The 22,169-nt window shown below is 43.6% G+C and overlaps 1 protein-coding gene and 1 non-coding gene across 9 annotated transcripts in view; one reads left to right on the top strand and one right to left on the bottom strand.

Moving 5' to 3' along the window:
- The window catches only part of ESR2 (estrogen receptor 2), a 76,521-nt gene extending 66,111 nt beyond the window's left edge, over positions 1-10,410 (bottom strand). For 4 of the 8 annotated variants that reach the window (XR_014148426.1, XM_081830401.1, XM_081830399.1 and 1 more), the window contains exon 1: positions 10,104-10,383. The gene's annotated coding sequence lies outside the window, so the exon portion shown is untranslated. Of the gene's footprint in view, positions 1-10,103 lie in introns of all 8 variants that reach the window. The other 4 variants (XR_014148427.1, XR_014148428.1, XR_014148425.1 and 1 more) reach the window with 2 other exon arrangements.
- Positions 8,146-8,276, top strand: LOC115936938 (small nucleolar RNA SNORA63). Its single transcript, XR_004072304.2, has one exon. It is a non-coding gene; the product is annotated as a small nucleolar RNA SNORA63 (small nucleolar RNA).
- Positions 10,411-22,169: the final 11,759 nt, after the last annotated feature.

Raw genomic sequence — 22,169 nt, 5'->3', positions numbered from 1 at the left:
TTCCTCACTCTGAAAATCAGTAATTAAGGGAAAAGAATTAAGTCTGTATCCTGCCTTTTTGAGAGGTTCCGTAGTTTATGCCATGGTTGAGGGCAAACTTCTTTACAAAAGAATGCCATCCAATAAATAGTTCAGAAAAAAAAATACTTGGATGGATAAACTGGATAGTTAGAAAAAGTAAAAATGTTAACAATTACTGAACCTAGATGTGGACATAACGGACACTCATTATACCAGTCTTTCAACTCTTCTGCAAGTTTAAAATTTTTCATAAGAAGCTCTGGAGGAAAGACACAAAATACAAGAAATTACAAATGTAAACCTTTAAAAAAAAAGTTAGAATAACTGGATAATATAATCTGGAAAAGGGAAGAATGCCCATTAATGACTAGACTGGTTGAGAAAGATCATTAAGAAGCTTGCCTTGAGAAGTTCTCCATCTTTGATATTTTCAGCTCCAGCTGTCACCTACTTCTACATGTAGGCAATTTGGCTCTCTAAATGCTCCTGATTACTTTCTCCTGACATTTTCATTTAAATGCTCATTTCAATTTGTCCTCAAAACAATATACCTATGGTGATTTTAAAATATGTCCACAAATTTTTCAACATTCCTCCCTTCAAAAGGTGGAGTCTAACCTCCCCTTGCGTATGTGCTAGATTTATGACTCATTTTTAAGGAATAAATTATGGCAGAAGGGATGGTATATGGCTTCCATGACTAGGTCATAAAAGGCACTGCAGTCTCTTCCTGGCTTGCTCCCTTGGGTCACTCACTCCAGGGGAAATGAGCTGCCACATTGTGAGGACTCAAGCAGCCTTATGGAGGCCTCCTGCCAATAGCCAGCAAGGAACTACAGCCTCCAGCCAACAGCTCTGTGAGTGAGATATTTTGGAAACAGATCCTCCAGCCCCAGTCAAGCCTTCAGATGACTGCAGCCCTGGACAACATCTTGACTGCAACCCCATGAGAGGAGCTAAGCTGGAACCTTCCAGCTAAGCTACTCCTGGATTCCTGACCTTCAGAAAATGTGTGTGAGATATTATGTTTGTTATTTAAGCTGCTCAATTCTATGATGATTTGCTACACAGCAGTAGATAATACAAATCCAAGGTAAAATTAATCATTTTCCTCCTCAAAACCAATCCTAATTTTCTATTTGTTAATGACAAAATGCAATACACTTAGCTTTGACTTCTCTGCTGCATCCAATTACCTTAAATCACTAGGGTACACTTTTTTTTTTCTCCATAGTGCGTTTTCCTTGTGGTCTGTCTTTTGCCACCATCTGAGCAAGCTCTCATTACTTCTTATCTGTGCATCTGTAATAGGCCCCTTACCACTCCTTGTCTCTGGTGAGCTCCTTCTCCGGGTCCATAGAGCTGCCAGACTAACATTTTTTTTGAAAGATTTACTTATTTGAGAGAGAGAGAGAGACACATGGCACGCACATGAGGTGGGGGTGGGAGGTTGCAGAGGGAGAGAGAAGCCCAAGCAGACTCCACACTGAGCATAGAGTCTGACGCAGAGCCCAACACGGGGCTTGAGCCCATGATCCCAAGATCACGACCTGAGCTGAAACCAAGAGACAGAAGCTTTAACAACTGCACTACCCAGGGGCCCCCAGACTAACATTCTTAAAAGCCAGCTCTGATCACCCCTCTCCGTCCCACCAGCCTGTGTAAGTCACACTCTTCTAACATCCAGGCATTCCACTTTGCTGCCCCAACCCATCATCCCACTCTTTTTTTTTTTTTTTTTTTTTAATTTGAGACAGAGAGAATGAGAGAGAGAGAGCACATGAGAGGGGGCAGGGTCAGAGGGAGAAGCAGGTTCCTTGCTGAGCAGGGAGCCCGATGCGGGACTCGATCCAGGGACTCCAGGATCATGACCTGAGCCGAAGGCAGTCGCTTAACCAACTGAGCCACCCAGGCGCCCCCCATCATCCCACTCTAATCTGCTGTTTTCCTACAGAAGACCTGCCATGTCCATAGGAATATACAAAGTGCATCGTGAAGTGATTGGTGTCTTATGCCTTAGCATCCCTATAATTACTTACAAACTTAATCCTCCTTACTAGAATAGAATTCCACTGAGTCATTCTTGTAAAAGGATAGAAGGATGATTAGATTTTAAGCTCCTTGAAGGCACACACTATTTTTACTCATCTTCTACTACAACTCAGTAATTATTTGTTATAATGAAAGAATATGAGGAAATGTGTTTATAAGATTTCACCCAATCAAGGGTGTTAGTCAAAGATGGGAGCACCTTCAGTAGGTATGGTACTATGCGGAGACAGGAGATCTAAAGGAGTCCCAAGACATGCACTCTGCCTTCAGAGAGCTACTGTGCCAGGTAACGGAGGCAGGACATACCAGGTAAAATGCTAAGGAACTAATACAGACATCCTACCACTTATAATCAACACTGATTGACCATGAAGGACAGGAGCGGGAATGGTAGCTGGAGAAGAACACAGCATCAAAAAAGTGTTTATATATCATTCATATATATACATGTATAATATATAGATGCATTATATGTATAATATACATATTATATATATATTACACTTGTATATATATTTTATATACAGTACATATATATCAATATGAATTTATTAATCATGACAGAATTTCACATTTCCATTACTTAGATTCCCAATCAACATATACAATCCCTGATTCTTAATAGAAAATATGCAGGATAAAGCATATATAATGTTAACTATTGTCAAAACTAGCAGTTTCCAAACTTTTTTTTAAGTTGTGGTAAATTACACATCAAGCTTACAATGTTAACCATTTCTAAAATTACAGTTCAGTAGTGTTAAATACATTCATACCATTGTGCAACTGATCTCCAGAACTCCTTCCATCTTGCAAAACTAAGACTCCCCACCTGTTAAACAACAGCTCCCCAACCCACCCCCTCCCCCAGCCCTTGGCAACCCACCATTCTACTTTCGGTCTCTTATGGATTTGACTACTCAGTACCTCAGAGAAGTGGAATCATGCAGTATCTGTCCTTCTGTGTTTGGCTTATTTCACTTAGCACAATGTCCTCAAGGTTCATCCGTATTGTCTCATGTGTCAGAATTTCCTTCCTTTTTAAGGCTGAATGATATTCCATTGTTTTTATGCACCACATTTTGTTAATCAAGAAAGGATTTTTTTTTTATTTTTTATTTTTTTTTTTTAAAGATTTTATTTATTTATTTGACAGAGACAGAGATAGCGAGAGCAGGAACACAAGCTGCGAGAGTGGGAGAGGGAGAGCAGGCTTCCCGCCGAGGAGGGAGCCCGATGTGGGACTCGATCCCAGGACCCTGGGATCATGACCTGAGCTGAAGGCAGACGCCCAGCGACTGAGCCACCCAGGCGCCCAAGAAAGGGTTTTAAACAGAAATGCTTGAAAACATTTACAGATCTGTGGAATGACCTAGGTTGGAGCAAGTGGTTAAATATAGAAGAAACACAGGTGTTGGTAATTAGGTCACTGGTAACCTTGAAATGGCAACTCCAAGCCCGTCAGTATTGTGAGGAGGCATCTATCCCTCACTCTGTCCTGAAAACACCTCTCCTATTTCAATCCACCTACACATAGGCTTGCTCACTGTGCTTATGTTTTTGATATTGTACTTTAGTGACTGTATTTTAGTGCATTGTTTTTGCTATATGATCTGAGCATATCTTATGTGGCCAGATATTTAATCAAAAGACATTTCAAGTACTTTAACAATACAACTGAAACAGTACACAGCGTAACAATTGAGAGGAAAATACTCAAGGTAACATGCTTAACAAATTGTATTTATGTTTAGTAAAATATAACCTAGAGGTAATACATTTTGTATTTCTTGATCTTAAAAAAAAAAAGTATAAGAAAACAAGATGGCCTACCCAATTTAATAAATAAAAGTATATCCAAAAGTTAGTGTGGTCACTGTGATGAGTATACACATTATATTCAGGAAATTATGAAGCAGGAAAGCAGTGAATTTAAGAGTAACAATTTGAACAAGACTTCAGGTTAATACCCAAAAATAAAATAAGTTGAATGGTTTAAACAAACAAACAAAAAAAAGTCTCTGAACATTTTGGTCCATCAAGTTTTTACTGAATTTTATGTTGTCTCAACTTTACATTGCCCCAAAGAAATATATGTAGCATTTAACATTAGTAATTCAGCAAAGCCAACACCAACCGATCAGAAAACCACTGCTATCCTTTACTTTCAGTAGGCCTCTTAAAAACAGAAAGCATCTACTGATATAAAGTGATGAATAGCAACATGGAAATTCATGAACTTGAAATAACATTTCCTATTATCCAGGTAGAAAGTGAACACACAATTTAAAATGAATATGACATCTCTCTCAGGAGCAGAGAATCAATCCCATTACTCATTTTCACCTACAACTGAAATGTTCATTCTCAGCCCAGAAATGCTGAAATGACCTGTCAGACACACACCGCCAAATGGCAAATGCCAGGATTTGTCCAGGCAATCAATCAGGTGCCACAGTGACTTTGCTTAGGAAAACAGATTTCACATATATACCCCAATCAATTTCTCTAGAATTTCTACACATCCCTAGCACAATAATAATTCATGAGAGAGAACTGGTGGCTGGACAGTGATTAAAAGCTTGTGTTGCCTTTTGGTTGGAGATCTTTCAGATGTATCCAGATTCACGTGACAACCATTTGTCAGTGGAACCTTGGATTATTAGTAACTTGGTAGCCAACGCAAACGGTTTTTCTTCTGAAGCAAAGACACAACAAGGGGTGAGGAACTTAAATCATGGCAGGAGAACCCAGAGACAAGCAAACAAGAAGCATTAAGTCTTCTCCGGAGGTCTAAGAAATTGAATAAACAACCTGTGGTGGTTATGTGAGTAGTCTGATCTAAACCAGGGATATAAAACGGTTGAAGGAAAGAATCCCCCAAAATCAAATTTCTTCAACATGTAGGACAGGATTTTCCCAACACATTCCTTTGAACAAGCAAGCACTGACTCAGTGAGCACAATATCTGGCGTCAAAGGGAAAAATAGTCTCTAAACAGCTTAATTGCTGGGCCTGGCAGGCAGGGAATTTCATCTGGCCAACAAAAGAACATGTACCCGGACATCCTGATTCTAAGAATTAAACATTTCTTTGCAAGTCAATTTTCTTTAACTAGTCATGATAGCCTAAGATAGTTGGCCCATATTCTTCGTGATGAACAGCCCTTGTCTTCTGTCCAAAAACTTCTCTGGCCCACTCCTCCCGCACACACACAACACTGTTGGTGAGCCCTTGCAGGTCACGTCTGTGTTCAGCAGGAAAGCTTTCTGTACACATGGGATTATACATCATGTTCTAACATACTGGGAACACATTATGGAACTTAAACAGAAAAAAAGGTTTTAAAATCCCAAATACTGACAGCGATTCCTTGGGAGAAGAAAAAGGCGGGCTCTAGAAATGGTAGGAAGACACTCCAGGAAGAGTAGAAGGATTTTCTCAAAGTACCGATCAAATCTAGTTAAACAAGATGAAGGCAGTCACACCAGGCCTGCTATTACATATACTCTCTGTCCAGTGGACAGAGAAGTACACAGGGTCCTAGTCCTGGCTCTGCCTGAAAACCAGGGGATCTCACACAAATCACATCAACTCCCTGAGCTTCCATGGCTTCTTCAGTAGAAATGCGGACCTAATACGGGCTGCATGTTTTCACAGCACCCGGAGGATAAAGTGAAATGATGTACATGATAGCATCCTGTGAGGTATTATTATACATCCAGAAAGATGAAGTCCATCCATTAGCATGCCACAGGATACGCCTGTCGTGTTGGGCAGAACTTCCAGACAAGTAAAATGCCCTGATGACCACCCTGAAGATTGTTGCCTCCTCATTGTACTTTCTTAACTTCTGCTTAACCATTCATGACACGGGTCCAAAAAGCTGGGCTGCTGGTATGGAGCCCCAAACGGCCCGTTCTCCTTGCGCGGTGTTCTCAAGCCTGTCCATCACACTTCCCCAAGCATTCAGTTCCAACACCCCTCATTTGTGTGCCCCACACAAGTCATAAAAGCACACTTACAATGCAGAACACTACAAGGAATTTCATGGAAAAGTTAAAACAGCTTTAAGTGTCAAACATCCTTGTGTCGGTGGCTGTCTACCAATTATCGGCCTTAAATTTTCTACAGCAAAACACAGCTCTTGATCAACTTAATATTCATTAGAAAGAAAAAAACCCCCCAAATCACCACAGAACTGACCATTGATAATGGATTCACACGCAACTCTTAAGAACATGTACAGGTATCTTCCAAAATGAGAAAAATCTAATTCCCCTTGGAGTCCAATGGACCTTATCGAGCTGGACAGGAAATAGAACTTTGCAGCTTGACAGGGAAGAGGCCAGAGCCTCAGCCGCAGGGTCATCAACACTAAGGCGCAGTAGAGAGAGAGAGCCCATCAGTCTGCTCTCTTCAGCAAGTCTCTGCCCCTTCCCAATTCCAACCGCTCTTAGGAAATGAACAATTTTCAAATATCCATTTGGGCCAGGGTGGGGAGAGTTATGCGTGAAGAGGTTTAAGACATAACCAATGCAGAAGTTAAACTGAATGTATTCATCTCTTCCAGTCCTGGGTTTGACATTTGAACACAAACATTTAACCACAAAACATCGCAGTCCTGCTTTGAGGAAACCTATACAAGTCCGGTAATCGGTCTTTCCAGTGACCCTCACTCTCCTTCCCTCTGTCAAGTACACCCATACACAGATTCTCGGCTAAAAGCCCTTAATTATGAAGAGCTGTAACAGCTCCAGCCAGGACTGCCAACCACCCAGTTTGCTGGGGCTTCCCCAGCAGGCCACTCTGCCACTCCTAGTTCCTGCCATGGGAGTTCTCCGAAAGGTAAGCTGTGTATATAAAATACAGGCTCTTGTTTTCATAGCACAAAGGAGAAAGGAAAAGGACATCATCTGACAGATCTTCATTAGGAGTGCTTAACAATAACAGGCTCCTAACTGTCCACTGAATTATGTATTAAACAGTAAAGAATATTAGCTTACAACAGATTTTGCATCTGTGTCCTGCAAGAAAATCTAGATTTCAAAGCATGAGCACAGAAATGAAAAAACTCTGACATCAACACATAAATTGGGCACAGACCTCAACTCCTAAAAGTATTTTAAGTCACCATCACTCTGTATTAGATTTTCAATGTCTCCAGATTGTCATTTTCTTTTTTTTAAAGATTTTATTTATTTATTTGACAGAGAGATAGAGAGCACAAGTAGGCAGAGCTGCAGGCAGAGGGAGAGGGAGAAGTAGACGCCCCGCTGAGCAGGGAGCCCGACATGGGGCTGGATCCCAGGACCCTGGGATCAGGACCTGAGCCTAAGACAGACGCTTAACCGACCGAGCCACCCAAGCACCCCGAGATTGTCATTTTCAATCACTCTTTTGGCCTCTCACTATTTAATAATATGTAATTTCAGGTAACTTTCTTAATCTCAAGTACAGTAAAAGTATAATAAATCATAAATAATTTAAATGCCCAGATTATAAAAATACAATACATTCTATTATTACATAAATAACCAATGTTTTTTAAATAACCCTGTATTCAGTTTGGGATAACTAATGATGCACACCATAACCAAAGGCTTATCCCACAGTGGAATCTAAATGTGCTAAGAATGAAATCCATTAGCCGAATGGGAACTTAACACTTAGTCCCATTCGCAAAATAGCTTCTCTTTGCCTCAATTTATTCCAAAGTATATAGGATTAAAACAAAAATACCACAACCTGACTCATCCCAACAAAAAGCAGGGGGGGTGGGGTAGGGGAGGACTGAGATTCTCTTTTTCGAAAAGCAAAGGAAGATAATTATTCCTAGGTAAAAACACACTGAAGAGCAGAATGGTAAAATCCGTGAACAGCTCAGTGATTTCCAGGGGTTGGGGATGGGTGGAGAGGGTTGACTACAAAAGCACAAAGGAGACTTTTGGGAGTGAGGGCAAGGTTCTAGGTCTTGAGTGCAGAAGTGATTATATAAATGTTGCAACTGTCAGAATTCATAGAGGGTACCCCTAAAAAGGCTAGGTTTTACTGTATGTAAATTATACTGCCGTGCAGGATCTAGTTACAATGTAGCTGTAAAGTGCTGCCTTGTCTTTGCCCCCTGCTCAAAATAAAGCTGTTACCTTTCTAGCCCTGTCCGCCATGGTGCTTAGCAGCCAGGAATGCATGGTCTCAGACATGTTTACCAAGTAAAACACTGACTTGAGGGGCGCCTGGGTGGCTCAGTCATTAAGCGTCTGCCTTCGGCTCAGGTCATGATCCCAGGGTCCTGGGATGGAGCTCCGCATCGGGGTCCCTGCTCAGCGGGGAGTCTACTTCTCCCTCTCCCACTCCCCCTGCTGGCGTTCCCTCTCTCGCTGTGTCTCTCTCTGTCAGATAAATAAATAAAATCTTTAAAAAAAAAAAAAAATTATACTGCCAGGAGCCTACCTTTTTAAAAAGGCTATTATATCTAAATCCATGTGCTAGGCTCTGAATTATGATGTCTAACACTCAAGTATACAGTTCTCAAGTGTTCTAGATGTAATTACTAAAAAACTTACCAGTAATTGATTCAAGTTCAGCCTTCAGTATTTTATATAATTATTACATATTTATAAGTATTATGTAAAATGGCTCAAAACATGAACTAAAATTATCACAAGATGTATTTTGCATCATTACCTGAATATATATTTATAGAAAACTGCAGTGTTTTACTCCTAAGAATGGATATATCAATATCTATTAAATGTTAATTATGCTCTTAAGGGTTGAATTTACTACTAAATTTTACCTCTTCCCTATCATTAATAAATTGAGGAATATAAAAGGTCATTAGATTCATTTGAGTCCCTCAGAACCACTATGATATGTATTCCAAATGAGTGTTTTTAATTGATTTCAGAGACTTTCAAGTCTTAAGTGTTACAGGAGACTGGCTGCTTTTGAAATAAGAATGTTTCAGTAATGCCACTGGCAAAAAAAGCTTGGATGTAAAATGGGTCCTAAGATTATGCTTTAACACCTATTGATGAACAGACCCTTACATTTTCCCTCTTCTTGAATATATGCAGAAATATAGATTTTTCTGCAGAAAAAAAGGCAAACAATAAGTGTCACAGTTGCAGCACGTGTCCTTTTTACAATACTCACAGCACAAACCTTTCTTTTCACATGTTCATTTAAGTAACAAACATCTTCCCCCACAAAGGACAATAACCACTCTGAGTTCAGAAACTTAAAAATAAAAATTCCCAATGGAATGCCCATGTAAACACTAAAAATCTAACAAAATAAGGCAAAATCTTTCCTCCAAAGTGTTGCGTGCTACACCAAAGGACAAAGTTGCTTTTTAAAAAAAACTAGTAAAATTGAGTCAGCCTGGTTTTCCTAAAAAGAAAAAAAAAATCCACTCAAATCCAAAGTTTTGTTTTTTACAAAAATAATATCCCCTTCACTTAATTCTATGCTTCCAATTTGAATGAGACACAAATGGTAACACAAGGGGGTAGGAGAGCAGCCCCTGGGTTCCTCTTCGGCAAATAAAACAGACTGCATCTCAGTCTTGCTCAGTTCGCCCAGGACAGAAGCAAATCTGTTTTTGATATCACTGAGGAATGCCAGTTAATACATGTAAAACCCTGGTCACCTGCTTGATCCACGGACACCCTCCCAGGCCCGCAAAACTCAAGCATAAAGTCCTTGTGCAACTTTCCCACTGTCATCATTTCACCTTCTGTCGAGAAAGCCATAGAAAAACATCCAGAGTTTTTTCTTTCAAAAGGACACGTATCAGTCCGGAGTTTACAGGCACAGACTAATTAAATTAACCTGCCAGCGTCTGGAATGAAAATACTTAAAAGCATGAAATTCCGGCTTCCTGTAGTTTTCAAGACAAGTGGTTTAGGGCGGAGGCCGGGTAAGGGGGCAGGGGTCTTTTATTGTTCTCAATATCACTGGTTTCCCACCCTAGGGTTTCAAAGAGAAAAGCAGACAAATCACACCTTGAGCCGAGGGGCACTTACCGTACAGGTGAACCCCGGCCTGGCGGTCTCTAAAAGGCGGACACGTGCTTTCCCCGGAGTAGTTGCTCCGGGCCCCTGGCTCGCGGCCCCCAGCTGCGGAGAGTGAGCCCACCTCGCGCAGCCCACACCTCGGTGGCCAGCCTTCAGCCGCAGCGCGGGGTGGTCCCTCTCCCGCCCGCTCTCCCGCCGCCGCCGCCTCTCCACCCGCTGCAAGTTTCCACACCGGTTCTCGCAGCCTCGGCGCTCCAGGCTGCCTAGCTGCAGGGGCGCGAACTGGCTTTCAACAGGTCCTGCAGCCAGACACACTGCAAAGATCGCCAACGACTTAACGAGGAGACTCTCCTTCCTTTTAAAGACCCGGGGTGGGGGGGGGGGGGGCCGACTCCAAGAGCCCACGTGACCACCGAGCCTGCTGCACGGAAACCTCGGGAGGACGCGGACTCCCCTGCCTCGCCATCCACACTCACCTGGGCGAAGGGAGAAGCCCCGGGGAAAGGGCGCGTCACAGGCACCCTCAGGGGGAGCAAAGCACACAGGGCGCCCTTGCAGCCGTCTTGAATTGAGGTCTGGGGCGGGGCCTGAGAATGTGCATTTCAAACCAGGTTCAGGGCGAAGCTGAAACTGATGCTGCCCGGCTGGGGACCACACTCTGAGGATCACGTCCCTAGACTCTGACCCACGTGAGTCTGACAGGGGCTGGATGCTGCGGTGTCGCTGAAATACAGAAATCTGACTCTTAGAATCCAGTGGTGAAACTAGAGAGGCTTTGGATTTTCCCAATCCCGGGTAGCGAGCGCGGGTTCGTGCCCCTGGAGGGAGCGGCCGTGGCAGGAGATGGTGGGTGCGGGTTCTCCGCGGCCGGCTCGCAAGGCCTTTCGCGTTAGAGCAAAGATCGCAGGAACCTCCTCAAACTCACCTACCGCAAAGAAGCACCTGGGGGGCGGAAATCGGCCTCCGCGGCGGCTGCGCCCTTCTTCCCTCAGCAGCGCCTCCGTGGAGCTCTGCGCAGGCCAGCGTCCCCTGGTGGCAGCCCCAGGTCTGCGGAGTTCCCAAGTTCTCCTCACCCACCCTGTGGCAGCCCACTGTGTGAGGACTAGGGACCTTAGGATAGTCATTAAGATGCACCCGGCTTTGGGGCAGCCACTGGTGGCGAAAATCGAAGGGCAAGTTACAGATGTCCCATAGGCCATTCTGGGACCCCAGTGCCACATTTGTGTCTAATTAATCATCACACTATCCGTACACACGGCATGAGGGACATGGTTCTTGATCCGGTTGTGACTCCAGATCTCTGATAAAAGAGGACCAGAGGGCACTTGGAGGGAAACTTATAATGCCAGCCTCAAGCGTTGGGCTTTAGCCAGAAATGGCCTGGATCGACTCTAGTGTGCTCTGGGTTTATAAGAGTGAGGTCCACAGGGAGCGAAGGCAGGCTCCAAACATGGAGAGCCACTCACTTTATAAACGGTGGTTCGGAAAAATCTCTACTCCGCCACCCCCTTCCATTTTCATCCAAGCAAGGACTCCTGGATTCTCCAAGCTGTAATTCTCTCCGATCCTTGAGGTAGAGAAGTTAGTTTGAACAGGAGGGTGTGGAACTGACCAGATTCATCTGTGTAGGACTCTAGACGACAAGAGGCTTCTCTTTGCCCATCTCAGCTTTCCTTGTCCCCTCTCCTGGTGTCCCTGCGTGTACCCAGTACCCATATGCTCCTTCCCCCTTTGCACGGAAGAAAATTTTAAGTAATGGTTTTAAAAAATCAGTTCCATTTGGAAGTACTTACTTGTTAACAAGATACATCTGGAAAGGAAATTATTGTGAAGGAACCAGTCTTGGGCCACTAGGCAGACAAAGGTAATGTGAGGGTGAAGAAAGCTGACACCTGTCAAGTGCCAACATTGTGCCAGAGAGGGTGCTAAGTGCTTGCACGGCATCTCGTTTAATCCACGTGGGAGCTTTGTGAACTAGGTACTATTGACCCCCTTCTCAGAGGAGGAAACTAAGGCCCGCACAGCTACCTAAAACCACACATGGGGAGGGGCCATGGCCGCAATGCTTTCGTTGACAGCTACCACTGATTAGGCATTTAGCCATGCCCTACTTTGCTGCAGGTTATCTCATTTTCAACACAATAGGCCTAGGAGGGAAATTCTGTTATTAAGTATCCCCATTTTACAGTTGAGAAAATGGCCAGTCCGTGGCTGAGAAAGACTAGAGCCCAGGTGGGAGCCCAAGACTCTGTTCTCTTCCATACCATGACTGCAGTCAATCGGAAAGGAAGATGGCTTGAATGTCAGGACACTAGATGTCCTGCAGACGGGCCCTGCCTCAAAGCCTCCCACCACCTGAGAGAGAAGCGTCTGCTCACCCCAGACCTAGAGCTCTGTGTTTGCTGTGACGCTTCCTTCAGAAGGCAGTCCACTCATGGGAACAGCATGTTCTCTTTTTAAAAACCCTCAAACACCCACAGAAGTGGTTTGTTACACAAGGAAACCTCATTGCCAGAAATATTAAGCAAAGAGAATGAATGGGAGTGAGTACATTTCCTTCTGACTCATCCTGGGGATTGAGAAAAATAATGGTACCTTAGGGATGGAAGCTTTGCGGGGTTTAACGCAATGAGTAGGGAGAGTAATATTCCCAAACTAAGAAGGGATTCTTGAGACAGTTAATACCGATGACTACACTGAAAAGCACCCTGAAATCTAGGGTTAAGGACCATGCCTCTGGGACACCTGGGTGGCTCAGTCGGTTAAGTGTCTGCCTTCAGCTCAGGTCGTGATCCCAGAATCCTGGGATGGAGTCATGCATCGGGCTCCCCGCTCAGCGGGGAGTCTGCTTCTCCCTCTGCCTCTGTCCCTCCCCCTGCTTGTGCTCTCTCGTTCTCTCTCTGTGTCAAAATAAATAAATAAATAAATAAATAATCTTTAAAAAAAAAAAGGACCATGCCTCTGTTAGAAGATCCCCGTCTCATTTCCACCTCACTCATGACCTCCCTAAGGAAGCACCTACATAGTATGACATTGAAAGGCCTTCCTCATCCCAAAATATTTTATAACAGGGACTAAAGTCCTCACCATGCAGTCATCCTTTGGGATTAAAGCATTGGATTGTTAACATCCGATCATGTTCTATATGATGGGTAATATTAATTTACTAGCATTTATGATTATACTAATGAGATGAGCTTACGAGCTAAATGTCACCTGGGAAAGAAAGCAAAGGAGGCTGGCACAGGACAGGTACATTTTTGCTGTAGGAGGAAAGAAAGCCTCTCCATCCGGGTGCTCCTTATCTTTTCACCCTGCCCCTTTTCCGTCTGGTGAAGTCTTACCCAGCCCAAAGCCGAGAGCCTAAGTGAAGAGCGAGCCTGCCAAGCGGAATGTGCACACTGCCTCCCCCACAGCACTCAACCCAGTCCACACTGCCTGCGCTGTGATCGTACAGCGCACATCTTGTATCTCTGGCTTCCCCCACTGTAGCATCATACCCACGGCTCCCACCTCGTTCAACCCGGATGCTCAACAAACACCTGCTGAAGACTTCAACTTGGAAAGATCAGAGGGAAAGGAGAGAGATGTTCGATGGTAAAGATCCCATTAAGAGGCAAAACAAACAAAAAGTTGTTGAAGGCAAGAAAGCAAAAGCCGATGTGGAGGGGAGGATTCCTACAAATCGTGGCACGCTGCAGGATGATGACTTTGGATTGTCGCTCTTTCTCCTCTGAGCCTGAGGCCGACTGGGAGGATGTAAGTCCTGGGATGTTCTTACCCACTCCAGAGGATAATCGGATCAGGCTCTTTCTTCATGATGTGTGAGAATAAATTGGTCTATTTTAAGAGGATCTGGGAGATGTAACCTTAAACTTAAGGAATTACTAAGAGAGAAGGGAAAGCCTTGTTGCACCTGCAACAGCACCTTTATTTGGAGGGGAGGAATTAGAAAGGTGGGATTACTAACGCGGTATGTCAGGTTATTTCCGCTGCTCATGAATCAGGGTTTGTAAACTAAAATTTGATATTTGAAGATTGGATTTGGGTAGATAGAGCTTTTTAGGATCATGTTTTCTGTAGAAATAAAAATGAACATAACATTTATGTACCTTTCCAACCCAGGTACTACGGGAGGCAGGCTTGCCCAAGGTTGGCTCATTTTTATTTTATTTATCCTCAGAACTTCCCTTTGGCTGTCCCTGCTGTACAGATAGGGAAACAGAGCCTTAGAGAAATGACGTTTCTTTTGCAAGGTCACCCATGTGCATGTGGCAAAGTTTTCTGCCTACCTGTGAATCCCTTGCTTTCTCCTCTGTTATAACTGTGATTTTGTTCTTACTTGTTGTGTAAACTGAAGCATATTTGTCCTGTAGAGCCTGGATATTGCTGAATGAAATCTTGCCAAGTTCTTGTCTAGGCATGACCATCTGTGTGCATATTTATATAACTGTATTCTTTACTGACAGGGGTTTGACTGTCAGCCTTGGTAAGGCTGCCAAGGACATAAGCAGCAAGGTAGCCCTAACCTGGTATCTAAGTGCCCAGACTACAGGACAAGGTTACTCTGACCTGCAGTTGAAATGAACCACTTGGGCAGCTAACACATATAGCCAACTCCTTATAACTCACCCTCATCTGTCTCCGTCTTGGTCCTTGACATTTGCAAACAAACAGGTAAAATAAGTTTTTGTCGTATCTACTGCTCCTTGAAGGTATTTAAATTCCACACAAATCTCTTGCATAAATTTGTTTCTAATTTCTATCCATTTGAAATCATGGAGATTTATGAAGAATATATGTTCCTATCCTGAGCCCCAGCTGTCATTGAAGCAATTCTCTCTTGAGCTAGCAAAGAAACTTGCCCCTGGAGGTCGCTGGCAGGAATGTGAACACCCCGTTGAGAACGAAAATGTTAAAGAACTGTTAGAAATGGATGCAAATTGTAATATGCAATTTCACAAATGACTCCAATGCAATTCTGGAAGTGCAGCTTCTCTACCTCTTTTGGCATAGAATAAAATAATATTAACAACAGGTCAGACAGTGTAATTGTCCCAAATAGGAGGTCAAAAAAAAAAAATAGGGTATATAGACAGAAATGGCTCAAGAGGCCATAGATTCTAATAAGACCGTCTGCTTCCATAGAGTTTAGAATTTAAAAAAATTGAAGTTTTTTTCTACTTCTCGTAAATGTATTTGACATTTTCAAGTTCTTTGTTCATATCATGGAAAGTTACTAGAAATGTCTCTTATTGTCAAATAATACTCTATTAATGCACATCGCATTAATGGCTTTTGTAAAAATGTAGACCCCATCCTTTGTGTACAGAGAGTGTTCACATATGTCATTGCTTGATCTGATGAGTCCAACCAGAGAGAGGAATGGTCTTCTCCATGATTCAGTCTCCCCTTTCCCTGGGAATTACAACCAGGAAATAAACTTCTCCAAGCAGTTTATGTATCTTCTGAGGGGTCGCCAATGTTGTCCAGTGTACTAGGATCCCTGCGGTCTCCCCTTTTTTCTCTTCATTTAACATCTCTACATTTTTTTTTTCCTGTCTATCCAGGCAGTTTGCTCACTAATCTGTTCTTCCTGGTTCTAACCATGTTCAAGCCAGATGCTTCCTCGGCCTGCTCCCATCCACCGTACTCTCCCATCCACCAGCCACAACTTACTAAGAGACCTGCTATCCTAGGGTGACATCGGCTTTTACAATTAACACAGCACACACATGGCCATGTCATGCCAACTCTATGACAGTAATTTTATACCCATTTTGCTGGTAAGGAAACTTCAGTGAGTTCGCTAGATTTACACTTACAGGAACCCTAGTCACCTGACTCATTTCGTAGATCCCTATCTGCCTCCCTGAGGGAAATTCATTTCCTGCATCCCTAGCACTGGGCGGGCTGCTAGGGCTACTAGCCTCGGGCTTTTGTCACCTGACTCCCCCCCCCCCCCCCCCCCCCCGCCATTCCCACTTTATCTCAATACAAAACACCATTCAAGGGAGAAAATCATTGACAATTTTTTTTTTTTTTGAGAGAGTGTGTGTGCGAATCGGGGGGAGGGCAGGGGGAGAAGGAGAGAATCTTAAGCAGGCTCCACATTCAGTGCAAGCCCAACTCAGGGCTCAATCTCATGACCCTGAAATCATGACCTGAGCCGAAATCAAGAGTCAGACACTTAACTGACTGAGCCACCCAGGCCCCCTCATTGACAATTTCTTTAGTTATTTTTACTTTAAAGTTATTCTGATGCTCAACATTAATTTATTCTTTCATAAAACACTCTTCTTTGGGACTGCTTCTTGCCCTCCTGCATTTATCTCTTTGTGAGAATGCCCTCTTAATGCTGAAAAACAGTAATGCCCAAAGTGCTTACCTAAGACACAGGAGAACATGAAGGTATTTGTTCTAGATGAGAAGGAGGAGATAACATTCATTCAGCAACTGCTTGTAAACACTTTATCTGCTCTATTTCATGTAATCCTCAAAACAATCTCACAAGGGAGGCACTATTTATGTTCCCACCTAGCAAATGAGAAGATTGAGGCTCAGAAAGTTTAATTTGCCCGATATCACCCAGCAAGAAGAGCAGAGGGTTCCCACCAGATCTGTTTCACAGCAATACCTGGTCTGATCTCCTGAAGGCTTTATATTCTAGTGGAGGGGAGGAGACCAATGCCCAAGAAACAACCTGCAGTGCCTGTTACAAATGATCAGAGATAAATGAATGGGGGAGATGGGGAGGTTTGTGGACATTAAGAGGATTCCCCGCATGTTTGGGTTCCTCTTTGAGAGAAATTAACCCCCAGAGCTTGTTTCCTGAGCTGACTGAATTTCAGACATGGAAGGTGCTGATCTCCCAGGGGGGCTGCTCTGAATTCTGCAGGTGCCCAGGCCCAGCCTTGTGTCCTCCCCTCAGCATCCCTCATTCTTCCACTCTGGCTACTGGAAGCTGCTTGGGGCACAGGACGGAGAACACACAGGCACCAGAGCAGGATGGGAGCCCAGCCACTTAGCAGTTGTATGCCCCTGAACCCTTTTCTGGCCTCTTCGATCTTCGGTAAAATAAGAAGAACACAAGAATGCACTGCATGAGATGGTGGTGAGGATGAGTGGTAACCTGCCTGACACCTGGCAGATTCTCAATACCGGATGGCCTTAAAAACTACAGCAGTCCTTGGAACAAAGGGCTTCACGAGTATGGGGAAGACTTGGCCAAGGAGGAGGCAAGAGCAGGTGTGGTGGTTAGAGAGGTTTGGGCTCCCAGGGTGGGGGAGGTAGTACAGAATTAAATGTCCTGTCAGGAGCTAGTCACAGACTTCTGCATACATCTCTTCAGGCAGGCCCAGTTGTGAAGTGAGTCGAAGAAGACCCACTGACATATAACCCAATGTAAGGCTGCTTTAAAGCAGAGTTTTTCCACATTCCTGGATCATGAGTCGCCTGAGTCACTTGTTTAAAATATGGATTCCCAGGACCCCTTCCCCAGCAGGCTCGGAACCAGGAGCTCTGGGACAGGTCCTGGAAATGCACATTTTCCACAACCCACTGGGTGGATTTTATGATCAGGGAAGTTGGGAAAACATTGCTTTAAAATGTGCAAACTGGGGGCGCCTGGGTGGCTCAGATGGTTAAGCGTCTGCCTTTGGCTCAGGTCATGATCCCAGAGTCCTGGGATCAAGCCCCACGTCGGGCTCCTGGCTCAGTGGGGAGCCTGCTTCTCCCTCTCCCTCTGCCTCTCTCCCTGCTCATGCTCTGTCTCTCTCTCTCTTTATCTCTGTGTCTCAAATGAATAAATAAAATCTTTAAAAAAATAAAAAAAATAAATAATAAAAACAATAAAATGTTCAAGCTGCTTAGATGTCTACTATATAATGGGATCTCTGTAATGGGTGATTTATCATCCCCATTTTCTAGGAAAGGTAACTAAGACCCAACAAAGCTCAGCAGTGTGCCAAAACCTGTTCACACTGGCTCAGGAGAGCTAAATACTCAGGAGAGTTAAATACTCAAGGAATTCGCAATTCAATTGTTAAACCAATCACAGCTTGAAATCTGTCCTGGTAAGTATGGATTTCTCTTGGCCAGAGAGGAGCCTAAGGGTGCTGCTGTTTCCTTCAGAGCACAGGACGTTGATTGATGTGAACCCTTCTCAGCTATTCTCGGGGTTTTGGTTCATCGCTCACTCTGAATACTGTATTGTCTTTTTCTTTAGGGAATCCGTAAGTACTACACGCAGAACAGGACTTCTTTTTTTAAATTTTTTTTTTTTTAAGATTTTATTTATTTATTTGAGACAGAGAGAATGAGATAGAGAGAGCATGAAAGGGAGGAGGGTCAGAGGGAGAAGCAGACTCCCTGCCGGGCAGGGAGCCCAATGCGGGACTCGATCCCGGGACTCCAGGATCATGACCTGAGCCGAAGGCAGTCGCTTAACCGACTGAGCCACCCAGGCACCCCAGGACTTCTTTTTTTAAAAAACTGGTTTACTAGCACAACACCTAGCAAAAGTAATTAGTTTTGTTGGTAGTAACTGAGCGAAGTTCACCTGTGTCCTTACTGCTGGTCCAGGTGCTTGGGTCCAGACATTTTTCTCCTCCTGCAATTAACATCCTTTATCATCCCTAGCACCTCCCATCCTAGATAGGTTTATTAAGGGCTCAAATTCTACAAAGGACCACCTGCTATGGAGTTGGTTCAGATTTTCCAGTTAGAGGCTTTGAGCATTGGCTTTATACAACAAGGTCATGTCTCCCTCTAATGGATGGTAAAGAATAAGACAAGTAAGATTTCCATTTGTTGTTGAATCAGAAGGCTGTGTATAATTTATCTCTATTATGTGTGATATGTGTAACACGTGTTGAAACAATATATAGTAACTTATTCAGCTAACTTCCAAGAGCAGCACAAAAATGTCCTTTTGTTTTTATTCACTCAATATTTCATTCATTATTTATCATTTACTTAACTATGTGTCAGATGTTGAGGTATAAAGCTATGAATGACACCATGCAAAGGCAAAGAATGAGAAAACTCATATGAAAGATTGCCAAGATATATAAAGGGAAAAAACCATAGTATAGGATGGTATGAATAATGTCATTTGTTTAGAGGCACCTGGGTGACTCGGTGGATTAAGCATCCAACTCTTGACTTCGGCTCAGGTCATGATCTCAGGGTCCTGGGATCAAGCCCCATGTCATGCTCCATGCTCAGTGAGGAGTCTGCTCGAGCATTCTCTCTCTCTGCTTCTCCCCCTGCACACTCTCTCTCTCTGAAATAAATAAATAAATCTTTAAAAAAATAAAATATAAAAAAATATATCATTTGTTCAAAAGGAAGGAGAAAGAATACACACACCAACTCACATAAAATATATCCAGAAATATACACAAAAAAACTATTAACACCAATTGGTTTCCTCCTAGAAGGAAAAGAAGAACATCTGGAAAATAGAGGTAAGAGAGAGTTTTCATTGTATTCGTTTTATCTATTTTTAGTTGTGAACCACATGAAGGTATTTCCTAATCAAAAATAAACATTGGAAATTAGCAAAGCAGAAATGAATGAGGCAGGTCCTGTGTTCAGTTACTTGGGAGGATATTCACATACACATACAATAAACGTGTATAGAAGCATGCACAGTGTGCTAGCAAGCGCAGGAAGAGGCACTTAGCTCTGATTGGATGGGGAGAAGATGTGGAAGCAGGAAAGCTCATTAGAGGCCAAGTCAAGGAGGACCTTCTCTGCCAAGCTAAAGAGCTCTCACATTCTGTAGGCAACAAGCCATTCAAAGACTTTAACGTGAAAGTAACAAGTAGATTCACCTTTTAAAGGATCATCCCAGGGGCGCCTGGGTTGGCTCAGTCAGTTAAGCTTCCATCTCTTGGTTTTGGCTCAGGTCGTGATCTTACAGGTCTTGAGATCAAGCTCAGTGGGGAGTCTGAGGATTCTGTCCCTCTGCCCCTCCCCCCACTTGCACGTGCTCTCTCTCTCTCTAAAATAAATAAATCTTTTTTAAAAATAATAATAAAATAAAGGATCATCCCAGTGGCAATGTTGGGGCAAGACTGCAGGAAGTCTAGACTAGACAAAAGTAGAGCCAGACCCCTTTTTAGTAACTTTCCTGCTTCAAAGACCTGTTTTCCAGGGTCAGAATGCCTCAGCGTAAGAACAGAAATAGGCCTGGCTGAGTCTAGGTTAAAGACAATTTATGGGATCTATTCAGATTACTTGTTCTTGGTCTGCAGAGGACAGTACATTATCCAATAACTGTAATTTACTTACAGTACGCCAGGCACACTAGCAAGTACTTACTGAATGACGCTTCACTAGTCCTTGCAATAATCCTATAAACTAGGTCCAAGCATGCAGCTAAATTTTACAGATGAGAGGACTGAGATTCATGTCGGTTAATAGCCTGCTCAAGGTCAAATAGCTCAAACATATCAGATGGATTTGAGCCCATCTGTCTCATTCCACAGCTCATGTTTTCATGTATCAGCATACACAGGGTCCCCTCTGAGCTGTTCAACCAAATCCTCACTCTCTCTCACTGCCAGACCTGACTTCTAAAATATTCCCCTTCCGAACCCTCTTGCACTGTTGGTGGGAATGCGAACTGGTGCAGCCACTCTGGAGAAGAGTATGGAGATTCTTCAAAAAAGTTACAAATAGAATTACCCTACAATCCAGCAATTGCACTACTATGTATTTACTCAGAGGATACAAAAAGACAGATTTGAAGGGGTACATGCACCCCGATACTATTTATAGCATTATCAACAATAGCCAAACTATGGAAAGAGCCCAAATGTCCATTGACAGGTGAATGGATCAAGTAGATGTGGTATAGGGATACCTGGGTGGCTCAGTCGGTTAAGCGGCTGCCTTTGGGGCAGGTCATGATCCCAGCGTCCTGGGATGGAGCCCCACATCGGGCTCCCTGCTCAACGGGGAGTCTGCTTCTCCCTCCCCCTGCTCTTGTGCTCTCACTTGCTTTCTCCCTCTCAAATAAATAAATAGAATCTTAAAAAGAAGAAGAAGGAGGAGGGGGAGGATGAAGAGGAGGGTGGGGAGGGGGAAGAGGAGGAGGAGGAGGAAAAGAAGCAGAAGAAGTAGTAATTGTAGTAGTAGTAGCATATATACAATGGAATATTACTCAGCCATAAAAAGAATGAGATCTTGCCATTTGCAACAACATGGAAGCACCTAGAGTGTGTTATGCTAAGTGAGATAAGTCAGCCAGAGAAAGACAAATATCATATGATTTCATTCATATGCAGAATTTAAAAAATGAAACAGATGAACATAGGGGAAGGGAAAGGAAAGTAAAATAAGATGAAAACAGGGAGGCAAAGCATAAGAGACTCAATGATAGGGACCAAACTGAGGACTGATGGAGGGAGGTCGGGGGGATGGGCTAGATGGGTGATGAGTACTAAGGAGGGCACTCGTGATGAGCACTGGGTGTTGTATGTAAGTGACAAATCACTGAATTCTAGTCTTGCAACCAATATTGCACTGAATGTTAACTAATTAGAATTTAAATAAAAATTAAAAATGAATGAAAAAAAGAAAGAAAGAAAGAAATGTTCCCCTTCCTTCCAGCAGCCCTAGGCAAAATGGCAGAAAGAGCAGTTAGACTTTCTCCTTCTCATTGCTTCTCCCAACTGCATCCTGCATCCCCTCATCTCCTTCCCACTTCCTCTCATCTCCATTTAATCTCACCCCATTTCCTTCCCACCTTCCTTCATCTCCATCTCATCTCTCCTCATCTCCTTCCCATTTCCTCTCTTCTCCTCACCTCCCTTCATCTCTTTCCCACCTCCCCTCTTCTCCTTCCCACCTCCCCTCATCTCCTTCCCACCTCCCCTCATCTCTTCCACCTCTCATTTCCTTCCCACCTTCCCTCTCCCCTCATCTCCTTCCCATTTCCTCTCTTCTCCTCTGTACTTCCCTTCATCTCCTTCCTACCTCCCCTCATCTCCTTCCACCTCCTCTCATCTCTCCACTCCCCTCATCTCCTTCCCACCTCCCCTCATCTCCTTCCCACCTTCCCTC

Source organism: Leptonychotes weddellii, chromosome 9, assembly GCF_054177405.1.
Source record: "Leptonychotes weddellii isolate Sample4059 chromosome 9, ASM5417740v2, whole genome shotgun sequence".
Lineage (NCBI taxonomy): Eukaryota > Metazoa > Chordata > Mammalia > Carnivora > Phocidae > Leptonychotes > Leptonychotes weddellii.
The sequence above is the reverse complement of the archived record's forward strand: the minus strand, read 5'-3'. Positions and strand labels throughout refer to the sequence as shown.